Raw genomic sequence first — 18620 nt, 5'->3', positions numbered from 1 at the left:
CTAAAAAGGTAGGTAAAACGCAGGGTTGTTTTTTTTTTAAATACACAAAAATTAATTAGAGATGGAGATTCTAAAGGAAATAGGAAAATAGTTTTGCAACCTTAGGGTTAGCAAAGCTTTCTAAGATAGGACACAGAAAGCAGAAACCATTAAAAAGTTGATAACTGGACTTCATCAAAATTAAAAATTTTTGCTCATAAAAAGACACCATTAAAAAAAAAAAAGGTAATCTAGAGGCTGGGAGAAAATATTCAGGAATATTTAACAATGAGATATCCAGAAAAGGACATGTATCTAGAATAAATCAGGAACTCTTACAACTCAATAAAAAGAACAACCCAAATAAAATGTGGCCAAAAGACTTAAACAGACACTTCACAAAAAAAGATATACAAATGGCTAATTAGCAAATAAAAAGATGCTCAACATCATTAATCATCAGCGAACTGTTAGTTTACACAATGAATACTATTTCATACCTATTAGAATGGCTAAAATGTAAAAGATTGATAATACCAAATATTGGCAATTATGTGGAGCAACTAAGAACTCTCATACATTGTTGGTGGGAGTATAAAATGATACAACATTCAAAGAACTGCTTGGCAGTTTCATATAAAGATAAACTGACACTGTGAACCATCAATTCCACTTCTATGTATTTGTCCATGAGAAATTAAGGCATATGTCCACAAAGATTTGTATAAGAAAGTTTGTAACTGCTTTACTCATAATAGTTCCAAACTGGAAACAGCCCAAATGTTCTCCATCAACAGGAAACTGGATAAATTGTAGTATATTAATACAATGGAATACTACTCAGCAATAAAAAGGATCATATCACTGATATGCATAGCAGCCTGGATGAATTTTACAGGTAAATTGTACAAAAGAAGCCAAACATAAAATAATACATTTGTATGACTTCTTTCATATAAAGTTTAAGAACAAGCAATGCTAACCTAATAGTCATAGAAATCAGAACAGCCATTGCTTAGGGGGGAGAGGGAAATGGGGAATGTACTGAATGTGGTACAGCGGAACTTTCTGAAATGATGTAAAGTTCTATATCTTGATCAGTATGTGGGTTATATGGGTGTATACATTTGTCAAAACATATCAACTATACGCATGAAATGTGTGCATCTCACAATTATCAATTATACTGCAATAAAAAACCATGCTTCCATAAAAAAGAAGAAAGCAGCAAGAACAAACGAATTGTTGCTGAAATCTAATGCCGAAGGGTTTGCTGTTTTTAACCAGTGCTCCTGGAACTTTATCTATACTCCCTTACTAGATATATATTGATCCCATCTAATAACAAGGCACTTAGTAAAGCTGGTAGATACTGCCTTTGTGAAGGCTTCATCAAGGTGAATTAATAGGTATACTTTCGGCACTTCCCTGGTGGTACAGTGGTTAAGAATCCGTTTGCGAATGCAGGAGATACAAGTTTGAGCCCTCGTCCAGGAAGATCCCACATGCCAAGGAGCAACTAAACCCATGCGCCACAACTACTGAGCCTGCGCTCTAGAGCCCGTGTGCCACAACCACTGAAGCCCGCACACCTAGAGCCCATGCTCCGCAACAAACGAAGCCACCACAATGAGAAGCCCGTGCACCACAACAAAGAGTAGCCCCTGCTCACTGCAACTATTAGAGAAAGCCCATATGCAGCAAGCAAGACCCAACACAGCAAAAAATAAATAAATATTTTTTAAAAAAAGAAACAGACAAATATACTTCTAAAGTAGTGCACTAAATATCTTTCAACTTACATTAATTCCTTTATTTAATAAATAGTTATTGAGCACCTATTGTGTGGCAGGTATTGTTCTAGGAACCAGGGGTAGAGCAGTGACCATGGAGTTTCACTTGAGTGTGGAAGAGACAGAGATTTTAAAAGTATTCAAATAAATAAATGGGGTAATTTCAGATGGTGATAAATGCAATGAGGAAAATGAAATATTTGACCACATTTTACTCATTTCTGAGGCAGGGTGTGTGAATCACATATTTGTCTGTCAAACTGCATGTCACATTTAGCTCTGTTATGATTTCAAATATCAATTCTCAAATACTTTTGCTCTCACTCTATGAAGAAAACACATTTTCAAAACATGAGAACATGAAGGCCTATTTCACTGGTGCACATTTATGTACATTTTCTCACACACTCTTAAAAAAGGACAGATTGACAATTCACCAAATCATTACACATAAATTAAAAGCATATGGACTGTGCATTTAAGTAAAGAACACCACACTGTTAAGATCCACTATCATCCCTCAGTTTCACTGGGAACTCCCACTTTCTCCTCAAGGCTTGAATATTTAAGAAGGTATACTAGTAAGTGACTGGGGATTTCTAAAACCTACTGGCTTGAAATGACCCATGAAAATCATACTACATACCAAGCCCTCATTCATATAACATGTACGGTATAGGGAATAAAATTTTCAGACTCTAAAGTCGTAGCAACTAGTTCACTGGAATTGTTCTAGAGTCATGCAGTTGAGCCACAGGATTTCACCAGTTTAAGCATCTGTTACCACACCATAGTATTGTTGCTCTTGATGTCTTAAAGTTTATTTTGGTTCTCATCAGTGGAGGAACAGAAAGAGATTCTAGCCATTGGTGTTTTAGCTTTGTTTGACATTGATGAAAAGCTAAAATTGTATTAGTCTCAACTACGGTAGATCAACCCTTGTCCTAAAAACAACTTTCCCAAAGTCAGGTAGGCCTGTGCAAGCCAAAATGTGGGTGAAATTATTTCCTATAATTTTAGTTTCTATGATGCTTTATATCATTTTGAGAAATGGTGTTTTCTTTCATTAGTAAACCCTATTAGCACTTCAGGGAAAACAATGGGTGACAAGCATCTTTAATGTCACCTGCTTAGAAACAGAGACCATGCCAAAGGGCAGTGTGGTCTGCCCAGTGGCTCACTGGCAGAACTGAAATTAAACCAGAGAGTGCTGAACTTTCCATTTGGGGCTAATCTTCTAGCATCCCCTCTAAGCTACACAATTCATATGAAAGAAAAACTTATGCTGATTGTCAGTGGAGTCTACACATGATGAAAATCGACATTTATGTTCATTCACCTTTCAAAATAATGATGATAACGATGATGATAGCTCTTGAGAAACCATGAAGCAGGTATTCAAGCGAAAGCAAGCAATTAAAGAGAAGGACAACTGGGGCTGCATAGTCACCTGAACAAAGGACAATTAAGAATCAAAATGATAAATAGTAATAAGAGTGAAAATGGACTCCTACAATTTATATGGTGAGGCTGAGGGGTTTTTTTTCTTATTTTATGAAAATATAACCACAGTGTTAGTATTCACATGAATAAATAATAAAATTCAATTCGTTTTATCTTTTTGAGCAGAGTGAGGTTGATGGCAGAGACAGAAGAACGCCTATGATCAAATCTCACTCCATGTCTTCTATCCGAAGTGTTTTACATTCTAGGCTAAGAAAACAAGGCCAAATCATACAATCATGTATTGGAGGGCACACATAAATGGTGTCTGAAGTCACCCTAATATGTTTTATCCTCCTGGCTCCTTTCTAATTCTAAGAGTCATGGTCAGTAAGGACCTCTTTTCTATCCATCACATGGTTAAGGCCTGTGGGCTTGTTAGGAACACAAGTTTTGAGGCAGGCATATCTGGATTTGAATCTCAGCTGTGCCATTTACTAGTGTGATCCTGGGTTAGTTGTTTGGTTGTACTTTCCCACAGTTCCTCGAATTGGGAATAATACCAACCTCATTACCTTATTGTAAGATTAAAATAAGATGATGTATGAAACATGCCTGGCCTATGAAAGGTACTCAAATAACTTGGTTCATTTCCCCTCTGCTTCTTTCTCATAAGTCTTATCACACATTGCTCATATAATGTTATCTTGCTGTTTACCCCTCCTTAGATTATAACCTCCTCAATAGTGAGGATGGCAGATCATTCCTTTTTGCGTCCTCTGGCGGCCACCACATAGTGCCTTAAACAGAGGAGGCACTTGGAAACTATATATTGAATTTTACTTCTTGTAACTCAGCTTACACTCAGCAATTTAACGAAATAAAACCACGGTCAAAATGTCTAGTGATATTTCTTTTCTCCTGTAGAGAGGCTGCTTTTATTTTTAGAAGTGTCTTTCTGGAGCATTCACTTAGATCGATGGCCGTTTCCTTCAGACAGGCAGTCTTCCCAGTCTTACCTGGGAAGGTGGGTTATCCATTTTGGATGGGGCTATCTGTTTTCACCATTCAGCTGAGGCTTTGCTTTTGTCTTGAAATTAGTTTGTGACATACATGTTTAGATGAGTTTTCCAGTGAAACAGGAGGAGCCCAAGGAGTAAATCAGCCAAAGTATTCCACCTTTTGTCAACTAAACATCGATTAGCTGCAATTTACAGTACAGCTGACTATAGGTACACATGATACATTTTTAATAATTCATAAGAATTTTGGTGAGCCCTAAATGTGTTCAAAATGCTTTGATCCACGGAAATTTATTTTTTCAAGTTCTCCACAGATAAAGTAAATGGCAATTATGCAAATACTTTAAAGAGGCAAATTCAAATCAGTCACTTGGGGCTATGCCTTGTACATTTTACCTTGGGAAAAAATGTAAATAAATTAATAGTCTTGAATATTTAGGAATTAAGTGCAACTTTTCTTTCCTTTATCTTTCTCTTTGGCTCTTTGACCTTAGAGACTACTTCAGTTTTCTCACAAGTCTGTTTCAAGGATGAAATGATGTAAATATATACAATGCCCAAAACAGCGCCCACCGCACAGTACAGGCTGGAGGTGGGGCATCTGGGCAGCTGATATTGCCATTCAAGGCACAGCCTAAGCCTGAGTTTCCCTTTCAGGAGAAAGGAGAGTTCTCAACAACAATCCAGTAAGGAATTTCCCAATCCCCTTCTCTCTGAGCCCACAGACATTCCAAAGACCTTTGAGTCAAAATACTGTAAGAATTCTGGTCACAGTAAATTTCATCAAGGGTAATATCTTGAAACAAACAAATAAAAATATTACCTTGAAGGGGAGTTCCCTGGTGGTCCAATGGTTAGGACTCAGAGCTCTCACTGCTGCTTGGGGAACTGAAATCGCCCTGTGTGGGGCTGCCAAAAAAAAAAAAAAAGACTAACAATTACCTTGGTAAGGAAAGCAAGGAAGCAATTATCATAGGTGGAGGGGTGGGGAGCATTCAGGGGTTTTCTGGGAGCTGCCAGTGTTCTGGATCTGAGTAGTGGCTACATGGTTTGATTTTATGATGATTAAGGTATACATTACTATTTTATGCACTTTTTATGTATGTGTGTTATATTTCACAATGGACAAGGCTTAAAATGAGGAGTGTGTGTGTGTGTGTGTCTCAAACAAACAAAAAATATGTATCTTCTTGCATTTTTAGGGTGTTTCATATCACTGTTTTCAAACAGGTGGCACACTGTTCATCAGATAGAACTTCTTCTATTGGACCCAAAGATATGAAAAGACTTGTCTGAGGCTAGTTCCTGATAGAGTCTAGTGCTTAGGACTAAGTTGTCCTAAGTTGTTTAGTGTTCTTTTCATTTCTCCAAACTTTCTTCCAAACCAGGATGTGCATTTTACACCATGTTAATATTATGCAAACTAATGAAATCTTAGATCATTTTTTTTTCAGGTGGTGAATAAGGCAAGGGTCTTTTATTTATTTTTTTATACAGCAGGTTCTTATTATCCATTTTATACATATTAGTGTATATATGTCAATCTCAATCTCCCAATTCATCACACCACCACCCCCATGTCACTTTCCCTCGTTGGTGTCCATATGTTTGTTCTCTACATCTGTGTCTCTATTTCTGCCCTGCAAACCGGTTCATCCGTACCATTTTTCTAGGTTGCACATATATGCGTTAATATACAATATTTGTTTTTCTCTTTCTGACATACTTCACTCCGTATGACAGTCTCTAGACCCATCCACATCTCTACAAATGACCCAATTTCGTTCCCTTTTATGGCTGAGTAATATTCCATTGTATATATGTACAACATCTTCTTTATCCATTCGTCTGTCGATGGGCATTTAGGTTGCTACCATGACCTGGCTATGGTAAATAATGCTGCAATGAATATTGGGGTGCATGTGTCTTTTTGAATTATGGTTTTCTCAGGGTGTATGCCCAGTAGTGGGATTGCTGGGTCATATGGTAAGTCTATTTTTAGTTTTTTAAGGAACCTCCATACTGTTCTCCACAGTGGCTGTATCAATTTACATTCCCACCAACAGTGAAAGAGGGTTCCATTTTCTCCACGCCCCCTCCAGCATTTGTTGTTTGTAGATTTTTCTGATGATGCCTGTTCTAACTGGTGTGAGGTGATACCTCATTGTAGTTTTGATTTGCATTTCTCTAATAATTTTTAATGTTGAGCAGCTTTTCATGTGCTTCTTGGCCATCTGTATGTCTTCTTTGGAGAAATGTCTATTTAGGTCTTCTGCCCATATTCGGATTGGGCTGTTTGTTTTTTTGATATTGAGCTGCATGAGCTGCTTGTAATTTTGGAGATTAATCCTTTGTCAGTTGCTTCATTTGCAAATATTTTCTCCCATTCTTAGGATTGTCTTTTCGTCTTGGTTATGGTTTCCTTTGCTGTGCAAAAGCTTTTAAGTTTCATTGGGTCCTATTTGTTTATTTTTGTTTTTATTTCCATTACTCTGGGAGGTAGATCACAAAAGATCTTGCTGTGATTTATGCCAAAGAGTATTCTTCCTATGTCTTCCTCTAAGAGATTTATAGTGTCCGGTCTTATATTTAGGTCTCTAATCCGCTTTGAGTTTATTTTTGTGTATGGTGTTAGGGAGTGTTCGAATTTCATTCTTTTACATGTAGCTATCCAGGTTTCCAGCACCACGTATTGAAGAGACTGTCTTTTCTCCATTGTATATCCTTGCGTCCTTTGTCATAGATTAGTTGACCATAGGTGTGTGAGTTTATCTCTGGGCTTTCTATCCTGTTCCATTGATCTATATTTCTGTTTTTGTGCCAGTACCATACTGTCTTGATTACTGTAGCTTCGTAGTACAGTCTGAAGTCAGGGAGTCTGATTCCTCCAGCTCCTTTTCCCTCAAGACTGCTTTGACTATTCGGGGTCTTTTGTGTCTCCATACAAATTTTAAGATGAAATCTTAGATTATTTTTAAAATTATGAAATATTTCAAACATATACACAAGTATTGAGAATAATTTAAGAAAACCCTATATATAAAATCTTATTTGCCCAACATGCTTCAAACTTTTCAAAAATAACAATACATTACAGATATATCTTAGACCCACTGTGTATCTCTCTCAGCTGCCATTCTTCCTCTCTCTCTAAATTCCAATTTTCATGAGTTTAAAAAATAATTTTCCATACACACATATACATGTATCCATAAGTAATATATAGTCTTCTTTGGCAGATTTTAAAACTTTATTTAAATTGTATCATATTAGAATGTCCTTCTGCAACTTTTTGCTTTGTTTTGGCTTAAAATTACATTTTTTATGTTTAACCATGCTAATACATGTAGCCATTGGGTAGTATTCCTTTCCTGGATATGTCACTGTTTTTTAGTTTATTCACTCTCGCATAAAGAATACTTAGTTTGTATCGATTATTTTGCTGCTGAAAACATTCTTATAGAACAGGGATTGTCAAACTATAATCCAATGGGCCAAATCGAACCTACCACCTATTTTTATATGTCCCATGAGCTAAGAATAATTTTTACATTTTTTAATAGTTGAAAAAAAATCAAAGAAGAATAGTATTTTATGACACATGAAAGTTGTATAAAATTCAAATCGCAGTGTCCATATATAAAGTTTAATTGGAACACATATATAAAATGGCAATTCAAAATAAGATACTGGCATAAAGCTGAGACTTTGAGAGGTGTCATTCTAATGGAAGGATAAACTTGGGCAAAACCCCATCACATAGAGGAAGATAGTTAGGAAATATGCCAGTCTCAATCTTATTTCTGAATAGAGTTGGGAAAATGTTCTCTGAAGATTTCCTAATCACAAGTCTGCCTTCATCTGGGTTACAGGCAAGAATTTATATTAAGCTGAAAGTGTAGTTTAAAGTGATGCTATGGGACTTCCCGGGTAGCATAGTAGATAAGACTCCAAGCTCCCAATGCAGGGGGCCCGAGTTCAACCCCTGGTCAGGGAGCTAGATCCCACATGCATGCCACAACTGAGAGTTTGCAAGCCACAAATAAGGAGCCCATGTGCCACAAATAAGAAGCTGGAGAACTGCAACTAAGGAGCCTGCCTGCCGCAACTAAGACCAAGTGCAACCAAATAAATAAATATTTTTTTAAAAAAGAGGGACTTCCCTGCTAGCGCAATGGTTAAGAATCTGCCTGCCAATGCAGGTGACACGGGTTTGAGCCCTGGTCTGGGAAGATCCCACATGCCATGGAGCAACTAAGCCCATGCGCCACAACTACTGAGCCTGCGCTCTAGAGCCCACGAGCCACAACTACTGAGCCTGGGTGCTGCAACTACTGAAGCCTGTGAGCCTAGAGCCCATGCTGCTCAATAAGAGAAGCCACCGCAGTGAGAAGCCCACGCACTGCAACAAAGAGTATCATCCCCTGCTCAGCGCAACCAGAGAAAGCCCGTGAGCAGCAACGAAGACCCAACACAGCCAAAAATAAAATAAATAAGTAAATAAATAAATTTATTAAAAAAACAAAGGAATACATAGTGGTGATCATTAAAAAAAAAGTGGTGCCAGATTGTAGTGACTATGTTTTAAAAAACAAGAGAGTATTAAGAGTAGGCCCAAGGAAAAAGAGACCATCAAAGTATCAGGTAGATCCGGGAAAAAAAAAAAAAAATCAAACATAACATCTAAAAATGAAAAATGAAACTAAGATAAGAAACTCAATGATCAGGTTAGATATCAGATTGTTTATAATTAAAGAGAGAATTAACTAAAATGGAAGATAGAGCTAAAAATCAGAAAATAGCACAAAGATATTGTGATGGTCAATCTTATGTGTCAAATTAACTGGACCACGGAGTGCCCAGATTAAATATTATTTCTGAGTGTGTCTGTGAGGGTGTTCCTAGATGAGATCAGCATTTAAATCAATGGTCTCAGTAAAGTGGACTGCTCTCCCCATGTGGGTGGGCAGCATCCAATCTGGTGAGGGACTGACTAGAACAAAAAGCAGAAGAAGAGAGGATTTATCCCTTTCCTGCCTGCCTGTTTGCACTGAGACATTGGTCTTCTGATCTTGGACTGGCATTTACACCATTGACTCCCCTGGTTCTTAGGCTTTCAGACTCAGACTAGAATTACACCACCTACTTTCCTGGATCTCCATTTGCAGACAACAGACTGTGGAACTTCTTAGCCCCCATGATCATGTCAGCCAATTCCTCACAATAAATCTCTTCTCTCTCCTCTCTCTCTCTCTTTCTTTCTCCAAATTTGTAAATGGTTATATATGTAGAGGTAAATAAATAAATAGATCATATTGGTCATTCTCTGGAGAATGCTGACTAATACAGATATTAAAAAATATGTAACGTTCTAGAAGCTTGAAGTCCAAGATCAAGGTGCTGTTCTCAGGGTTGGTTTCTGGTGGGGTCTTTCTTCTTGGTTTGTACATAGCTGCCTTCTCTCTGTGTCCCCACAAGGCTTTTCTTCTATGTATGTGTAGAGAGAGAGAGTGAGTTCTGGTCTCTCTTCCACTTCTTATAAGGACACCACTGGATTAAGACCTCACCCTTATGACCTCATTTAAACTTAATTACCTCTGTAAAGGCCCTATCTCCAAATATAACCACATTGAGGGTTAGGGTTTCAACATATGGATATTAGTGGGACACATTAAGTCCATAACAATAGGCAAGACTAGATAGAACAGGAAAGAGATAATATTCAAAGACATAATGATTGAGAACATTTAGAACTGATGTTCAATAAATTTTAAAAATCCAAGCAGTATAAATGAAAAGAAATACACACTTAGACATATCATATTGAAACTACAGAATACCAAAGACAAAAATAATCTTAGGGGAAGACAGAGAACACAAATTATCTACAAAGGAACCTCTACTAGACTAACAGCAGATTTATCACCAGCTTCAATGAAAATAAAAAGATAATGGAATAATAATATCTTCAAAATCAACTGTGAACTTAGAAATGCACAGCTAGTAAAACTATTTTTTAATAATAAGTGCAAAATAAAGATATTTTTCCAACACTAAAACTTAGAATCCTCACTAAAAGAAGTCATACAGAATATATTCCAGAAAGAATGAAAATAAATCCAGAAACAAGATCTGAGCTAAAAGGAGGAATTGTGAGCAAAGAAAATAGTAAATATGTGATTAAATAAAAACAAATATTTACTATGCTAAATAATAATGGGAATTAATTTATATGGTTATAAATTTTTTAAAAATACTAGAAAATAATAACATATAGGTGGGTGGGGGTGGTCAGAGTTAAAAAGCTCCTGTAATGATCAAGAAAAAAATAAATGTACTGACTAACTTAAAAATTTAAGAAAGCAAACTAAGGGACTTCACTGGTGGTCCAGTGGCTGAGACTCCATGCTCCCAATGCAGGGGGCCCGGGTTTGATCCCTGGTCAGGGAACTAGATCCCACATGCATGCCACAACTAAGAAGCCTGCATGCCATAAGTAAAGATCCCCCATGCCACAATGAAGATCCTGTGTGCTGCAACTAAGACCCAGCGCAACCTAAATATTTTTAAAAAAGAAAGTATATTAAAATTTTAAGAGTAAAGCTGAAAGAACAGACATAGAGTGTAAAATTTTCCAATTAGTAGAGGAGAAGGAATAAACAAAAATACTCAGTCAAAGCCAAAAGAAGGCAAGAAACAAAGGAGGGAGAGAAAGTGGAACAGATGGAAAGCACAAAATAAGATGACAAAAAGAAATTCGAGTATATAAATGATTACAAAAAGTATATAGAACTTCCAATTGAAATACAAAACTGTTGCCCTAAGTTAAAAAGAAGTCCATCCCTGGGATTTCCCTGGTGGTGCAGTGGTTAAGAATCTGCCTGCCAGGCAAGGGACACGGGTTTGAGCCCTGGTCCAGGAAGATCCCACATGCTGCAGAGAAACTAAGCCCGTGTGCCACAACTACTGATCCCATGTGCTACAACTACTGAAGCCTGTGCACCTAGAGCCCGTGCTCCACAACAAGAGAAGCCACAACAATGAGAAGCCCACGCACTGCAACAAAGAGTAGCCCCTGCTCGCCGCAGCTAGAGAAAGCCCACACGCAGCAACAAAGATCCAACGCAGCCAAAAAATAAATGTAATTAATTAATTAATTTTAAAAAATCAATCATCCTTGCTAAAAAGTGTAGTAGAGGGCTTCCCTGGTGGTGCAGTGGTTGAGGGTCTGCCTGCCGATGCAGGGGACGCGGGTTCGTGCCCTGGTCCAGGAGGACCCCACATGCTGTGTAGCAGCTGGGCCCGTGAGCCACGGCCTCTGGGCCTTTGCATCCGGAGTCTGTGCTCCGCGGTGGGAGAGGCCACAGCAGTGAGAGGCCTGCGTACCGAAAAAAAAAAAAAAAAAAAAAAAGAGAAGTCCATCCCTATGCCATTTACAGGAGAAATATTTAAAGTTTGAGATGAAGTTTCAACACAATGATTGAAAGTAAAGGATCAAAAAAAGACATACTCAGTAAATGCTAACACAAAGAAAGCAGCAGAGCTGTATTAATAATGAACAAAATAGATGTTAAGGCAAAAAGCATAAACAGGGATAAAAGAGACATTATACAATGATGATATTATTCACCAAGAAAGTTTAATAATCATGAATATTTATGAACATAAAAAAGAACTTCACATTATCTAAAGCAAGAATTGACAGAACGTAAGGAAAAACTGGCAAATTCTACATCATATGAAAGATTTTAACACACTTATCTTAGTAATTGAGAGCAATAGACAAAAAAAATCAATAAAAATATTAAGGATCGAAAGCATAACAATTTACTAAGCTTAGTGTAATTTAGGACAGGTATAGAACACGAATTGTACCCAAGAATTAGAGACTTCACCTTTTCTCTCCAAGTGTCTATGGAAAGAAAACTGATCACGTACTCTCCATAAAATAGATCTCAACTAATTTCAAAGTGTTTTTAGAAAGATTATGATTTCTAGGATTCTACCATGTGTGAGCTGCACCAGCTGGAATCCCAATTTTGAACTGCCCCAACTGAAGTTCTTTTCATCAACCTTTTCTCTTAGTTAAAAAAATCAGAGGACAGTTTGTAGACTTTGATTATGATGAAATAAATTCATATTTTATGGCGAGACAAGAAAAATTTTAGAAAGACTATGATCTCTAAAAACTTCAATTAAATTAGAAATCATACAAAAACATAACTATAAATCTTCTGCATATAAAATATTAAAAATGCTTCTAATACACAGAAATTAGGAAATATTTCAAAATAAACAATGATAAAAACTCTATATCAAAATTTGTAGAATACAGTTAATGTACTACATATAGGAAAACCTATAGCTTTAAATGTACATTAAAGGAATGAAAAAACTCCAAAACTAATGATCTAGGTAACCAACCTGAGAAATTATAAAAACAACACAATAAACCCAGAAGAAAATGATAACGATAAAAGCAGAATTTAATGAAATAAAAAATAAAGACCCTATTTTTGAAAGAACCAATAAAGCAAAAACTTGATTTTTTTGGAAAAAACCTAATAAAATTAACAAACTTTGGCAAGACTAATCAATACAATAAGAGAAGAGGTACAAATAAGCAATGTTTAAAATGTAGAGGAAGGGATATTACAGATACAGCAGGAATTAAAAGGGTAATAAACATGAACAACTAGTGTCAATAAATTTGAAAGTTTAGATGAATGAGACAAATTCGTAGAAAAATATTGTCAATCATATCAGACTGATGTGGTTATGGACTGGTGCAAATTGAAAATTCACTAAAAAATTTCAGGCTCACACCAAAGAGAGGTGATCTTTTAGATGATCCTCCCAAGATTGTTTGGATTCCTCCTGACCAGAAAAGGAAGGATTGTCTGAACTCTCATATTTCATGCTAAGCCTCTGATGGTATAGTGAAAGACATATGAAATATTACTTGGGGGTGGGAGTGGGGTGGGAAAGGCCTAAACATCAGTACCCTATCAACAGTGGAAGACAATGCAAGGTATGAAATTATGTTAGAGTTCTTATTGAAACCATTGTTAATTTTCTTTTTTTAAAAAATATCTTTTTAGAATTCTGACCTTATTTTTATTTTTTTATTTTTTTGGCTGCACCACGCAGCCTACAGGATCTTAGTTCCCCCATCAGGGATCAAACCTGGGCCCACAGCAGTGAAAGCATGCTGGACCGCCAGGGAATTCCCTAATTTTCTTTATATTATTATGTCCAATCTCAGAAATTCAAGTTTCAGGTGATACATCACTGACTTTGGAGTTCAGTTTTTTCCATCTTGATCAAAACTGGAGCAAAGTCAGCTTTTCAGGCTTACCTGACACTTCCTGGTGCAGTAAGAACTCATAGCACTATGGACTTCTTCAAAGGACCGACTGTCAAAGGATGGCCACTTCTTCCCAATCAACAAATCAAATGACTAAGAAGCAGATGAGACTGTGCAGAACATGGGCTTTGTAGTCAGAACAACCAGGGTTCAAATCCACCATAAAGCTTGCATGGTCTTCAGAAAATTACATTTAAAATATCTGCATCTCGGTTTCCTCAGCTTCAGGATAAAAATATTGTTCATAGAATTACTAAGCCCAGTACAGAAAGTGTTGTATAGAAAGTGTTTATTGTAGAGCCTCTAGGTGCTCTATTATGTAGTTCTTGTCCCTGTTCCTACTCAGTGTTAGGGATAACATGTTTCTAAGTGGGTATAACTCATACACGATGAAAATGCTTCTCCTAGAATCTGGCTTAGGAAGTTCTAAACATCACATACTTAATAATCCTATTGTGTGGACCAAAAAATTCCATTTCAAGAAATTTTGCATTTTGGGTTATCATAATTTCCAAGGGGCTGGTTAGCATTTTTTTTTTGTCTGTTATATTATAAAAGAGAATGTCCTGTTTTTGAAATGGCTGTAGAAGAAAACATAAGGGCATCAGTGAAGTGGCTGACTGCCCACCCCAAGATGCTGCCCAATTGGTGTCCTATTCCTGTGTATACATTTATGGAAACAAAGTTTTGTGGACTGGCCTGCTTTATACCTTAAAAGATATATTTCCCAATGTGAAATGTATTCTCCACCCAAACAGCCAACTTCCAATAAGTGTTCATATTTTACAAATTAATTTTTATGTTTTTTTTTAAATTTTATTTTGTTGCACTGGGCCTTAGTTGCAGCATGCGAACTCTTAGGTGGGCATGCATGTGGGATCTAGTTCCCTGACCAGTGATCGAACCTGGACCCCCTGCATTGGGATTGTGGAATCCTAACCACTGTGCCACCAGGGAAATCCCGAAAAATTAATCTTTGAGTACATATTATCATCAAGTTATATTTAGAGTTTAGAATTTTTAGGCCTACAACTCTCAACACTGGTGTTTTGTTTTTGTTTTAACTTTGGGACCTAGCCTATTAATGGGCTGTGAAATTACCAGCTCAGGAGGATTGTAGCTATGATTAGTTGGTTATGATCAATACTAAAAAAATAGAGGAAATATTTGAAAGCATTATATATGGTATGGGCAAGTTCTGTTTGGGAAACTTTCATATCTGTGTTGTATGTGTGAGTGTGTATGTGTGCACATACACACAGTGGGTCATGATGTCAAAAATATCTCTTACTCTGGGTCTTGGTCAAAATGAGAATTGAAAACTGCTGTTCCATGTAACCTGGCAGAAAGGTTTGTTGCCCAGCATATGGGGCAGGGGCAGGAGTATGGGGGAGGATTCCCTCTTATTGTTCTAAAACCTGAGAGCCCACAACATACCTCACACACATACCAAGAAGTTCCCAGTGTTCAAGTTTGTTTTGTAAGTCAGTTTTTGGGGACTCAGAATGCATTCTGTAAGAGAAAGACATCAAACTGGCCCACAAAATTCTCTTTAACCTATAATGCACTGTAGCCACAGTACTAAACAACCCAAGAATTGTGTGTAAGAATATTCCACAGGGAAAATGCAATCATTTTCAATTTATGAAGTGAGATACTCACTTACATGGAGTAGAAGACTCCTAACTTGGTTTCCACTAACCTCGTGATGACTTTAGGCAAAGTTATGTATCTGGACTCAGCTTCCTCAATGGTGAAATGTTGAGGTTCTTTAAGGTTTCTTCCTCCTTTGTCATATAATGATCCAGTATCTCCCTTAGTGTCCCACCTTCCTCCCTACAACAGAGTGTGGACACTTGGTGTCCACAGTCAAATATTCCTTTCTCCACCAGAGCCCAGGAATGTGCCAAAAGCTGTGTTTCAAAAGATACAGGAATTTCCACTGTAGATGGCATGGCCTTGCTCCAGAACCCCAAGGGTCTGCACTGTAATTGTCCCTTTAGGACTTTCAACAAACTCTACATTTCCACTATTGTCCCCTCCAAGACCAGAGGGTCTACTGCATAGTATAGTATATTTGCTTATACCAAACCTTGTACCTTCTGCTGGGCTGTTTTGTATTCGGGACCACCCTGAAATCTGGCAGCTTTCCCTGTCACTTGGTACATGGGACAGCAGAATTCCTAGGTATATAACAATGGTTCTAAATCAGGGATGATTTTGCTCCCCAGGGAACATTTGCTAAGTCTGGAGCCACTTTTTATTTTCATGACTGGAGTAGGGGGAGTGCTATTGGCATCAACTTGGGTAGAGGCCAGGGATACTGCTAAACATCCTGCAACGCACAACATAGCTCCCCACACAAAGAATTAACTGGTCCAAAGTGCTAATAGTGCCAAGGTTGAAAAACCCTGCTGTAGAATGTGTTGCATTCAGAGCCAGAAGAGGCCTACCAAGTGCTGTACTTCCCTATTTGTAGAAGGGGATGCAAGATGCAGCAAATTTCTCTTACTTTGGAGGGAATATACTGGCACGTGCCTGACCGCTGGACCCCTAAAAATTCTACTGAAGTGACAGCTCGCTGATCTTTAAAGGGCTTATCTCCCCCTTCTGGAGTGCATTGTGTCATCAAGGACTCCACCTGCGTAATCAGTGTGACATCAGCCTAATGGATCATGGGATGCCCAGACACTTTCATCTCTTCACAATGTATTATAACAGATGTTAAGAGAATTGACAGAGTTCTGAGGTAAAACTTAAATCAACATCATCTGCTCCTCATGAAAGCAAACTGTTTCTGATTCTCTTTCCCAATTGGAATATATTCTTATACTTGCCAAATCAATGGCCACATGACATGTATATTATTAACATACTCTATCAATGATATCATGCCTAACATTACATCTGTTATGTAATGTTACATAACACCCTTTGGTTGAATTTATGATAGTCTACAGTCATTCTCCAGGATCCATCTGGTTTCTTCGGAGGACAGACTAGTGAATTTCTAACAAAGGGGTGGTGATGATGCTTTGGGTCTCTAGGTATCAAAGGTCAACTCAGACCCTGTGTCTAATATTCTTTGAAATGCAAGGTTCTCCTCTTTCTCCAGTGTACAATCACCTGAGTAAAGGGCCTCAGTCGTTTTGGGAAAAGACAGGAAATCTTACAATATATACTGAGATGTTGTAGGATCTTTCCTCCTGGAGACCTGTTCGCCTTTTTAGTCAGTTGGTTCTGGTTGTGAATACAGGTCAGGGAACTAAGCAAGGGATTTCAACTTTTTTGGACTGGCTGCCTTTGGCCACTTGTTTCTCCATACTTGGTTAAAAAAATGTTTTTTAGATGTTAAGCAGCATCCTTATTGAATGCCCATCTCTTTTGCCCCCAGAGATGAAATGTTCTATTAGCCTTCTCCACAATTCCCTGGTCAAGCCTCTGAGATTACCCCTTCAACCTTGCAGGTCATTGTAATTATGGCCTTGTGACTTCTTGCAGTTTAGTGTGCCACCTGCTTTGGGATGCCATCATTCCTGTTGCTATTAATTAGCTCAGTTCTGTGACTACCTTTCCTACCATCATCTCCAGCCTGTAGATGAGAGGAGTCACCACTACACTCTTTAGTGATACTTGGTGCCCCTCTCACAAGAACATTCCTGATGGTCTTGATGAATGCAAAGTCACAGGATCTTGGTGAATGCAGAAATATTTAGATCCTAATATCTGTCCAACCCCACCAGTACTTGGTCATTGGCTATAGGTACCCAGAAATAGTATGTCTTGAATTTAAATGCTGCAGTGGATTCTGAAAGTGCTGCAGCTTAGGACTGTCAGCTGAGTGCAATCCTAGAGGCAATTCTTGAAAGATTTGAGCAGTGTACTTCCATGGCTACCATATGCACATGGTTTTGAACTGAGAAGCAGGCACTAGGGCAACACAAGTTGATGAGATGGGGATCACAATGACTTGCTTGTGCAACTTAATTGGGTCCTCCAGCCCCACTAAGGCCCAATCACAGATGTGCCACTTCCATCTTATGATAGATTGCTGCTGGGTCCATCTGACCTCAGGATGACTTGATGGATTTGACAGAACCTACCTCATCTTAAATAGTTCTGGCCACATGGGCACTTAATAGTCCATGATCATGCTTTCTGTCTTTTCCATGGCCCATAAGCATGCCAGGAGCTTTCTGAAAAGTATGCAGTTCTCTGCTGCAGATGACATGGATTGCTTCAAAATCCTAAGAAACTCTGTTGTGATTCTTCTGTTGGGGAATGATACCATAAATGCCACATGCTGTCTTTTCCTATCAAATACCTAAAAATATAGGTAACTCTGCTTATTTGTCTTTTCAAAGATATGAGTTGCGGTTAACATATACACACTACTGTATATAAAATAGTTAACCAACAAGGACCTACTGTATAGCATAGGGAACTATACTCAATATTTTGTAATAACTTATAAGAGAAAAGAATCTGAAAAATATATATATTTTTTATATATATATATGTGTGTATATATATATATATATGAATCACTTTGCTGTATACCTGAAACTAACACAACACTGTAAATCAACTATACTTCAATAAAATAAAATTTTAAAAATTTCACATTGGGGAAAGATTAAAAAACAAAAAGCAAAGATATGAGTTGTGGCTTTACTCTGTGTGTCTGTTTTCTACTTCATTACTTTTTACTCTTTTTCCTACTGATAATTTAGGTTTCCTAATACATGCATTGAAAGCTATAAATCCTGTTTATAATATACACATTCAAAGCCATAAATCTCCCTCTAAGCACAGCCCTAAGCAACCTCCCACAATTAACATCCCACGAGATTTGATGTTATTTTCATTATCTTTTAGTTCAAAATATGTTTCATTTCAATTTCTTTCTCACCCATGAACTTCTTAGAAGTATATGCTTAATTTCCAAACATTTGGAGACTTTCTTATCTTATTGTTAATGATTTTTACCTTAATTCTAATGTAACTGGAGAACAA

This window comes from Globicephala melas, chromosome 2, assembly GCF_963455315.2.
Source record: "Globicephala melas chromosome 2, mGloMel1.2, whole genome shotgun sequence".
NCBI lineage: Eukaryota > Metazoa > Chordata > Mammalia > Artiodactyla > Delphinidae > Globicephala > Globicephala melas.
The sequence above is the reverse complement of the archived record's forward strand: the minus strand, read 5'-3'. Positions refer to the sequence as shown.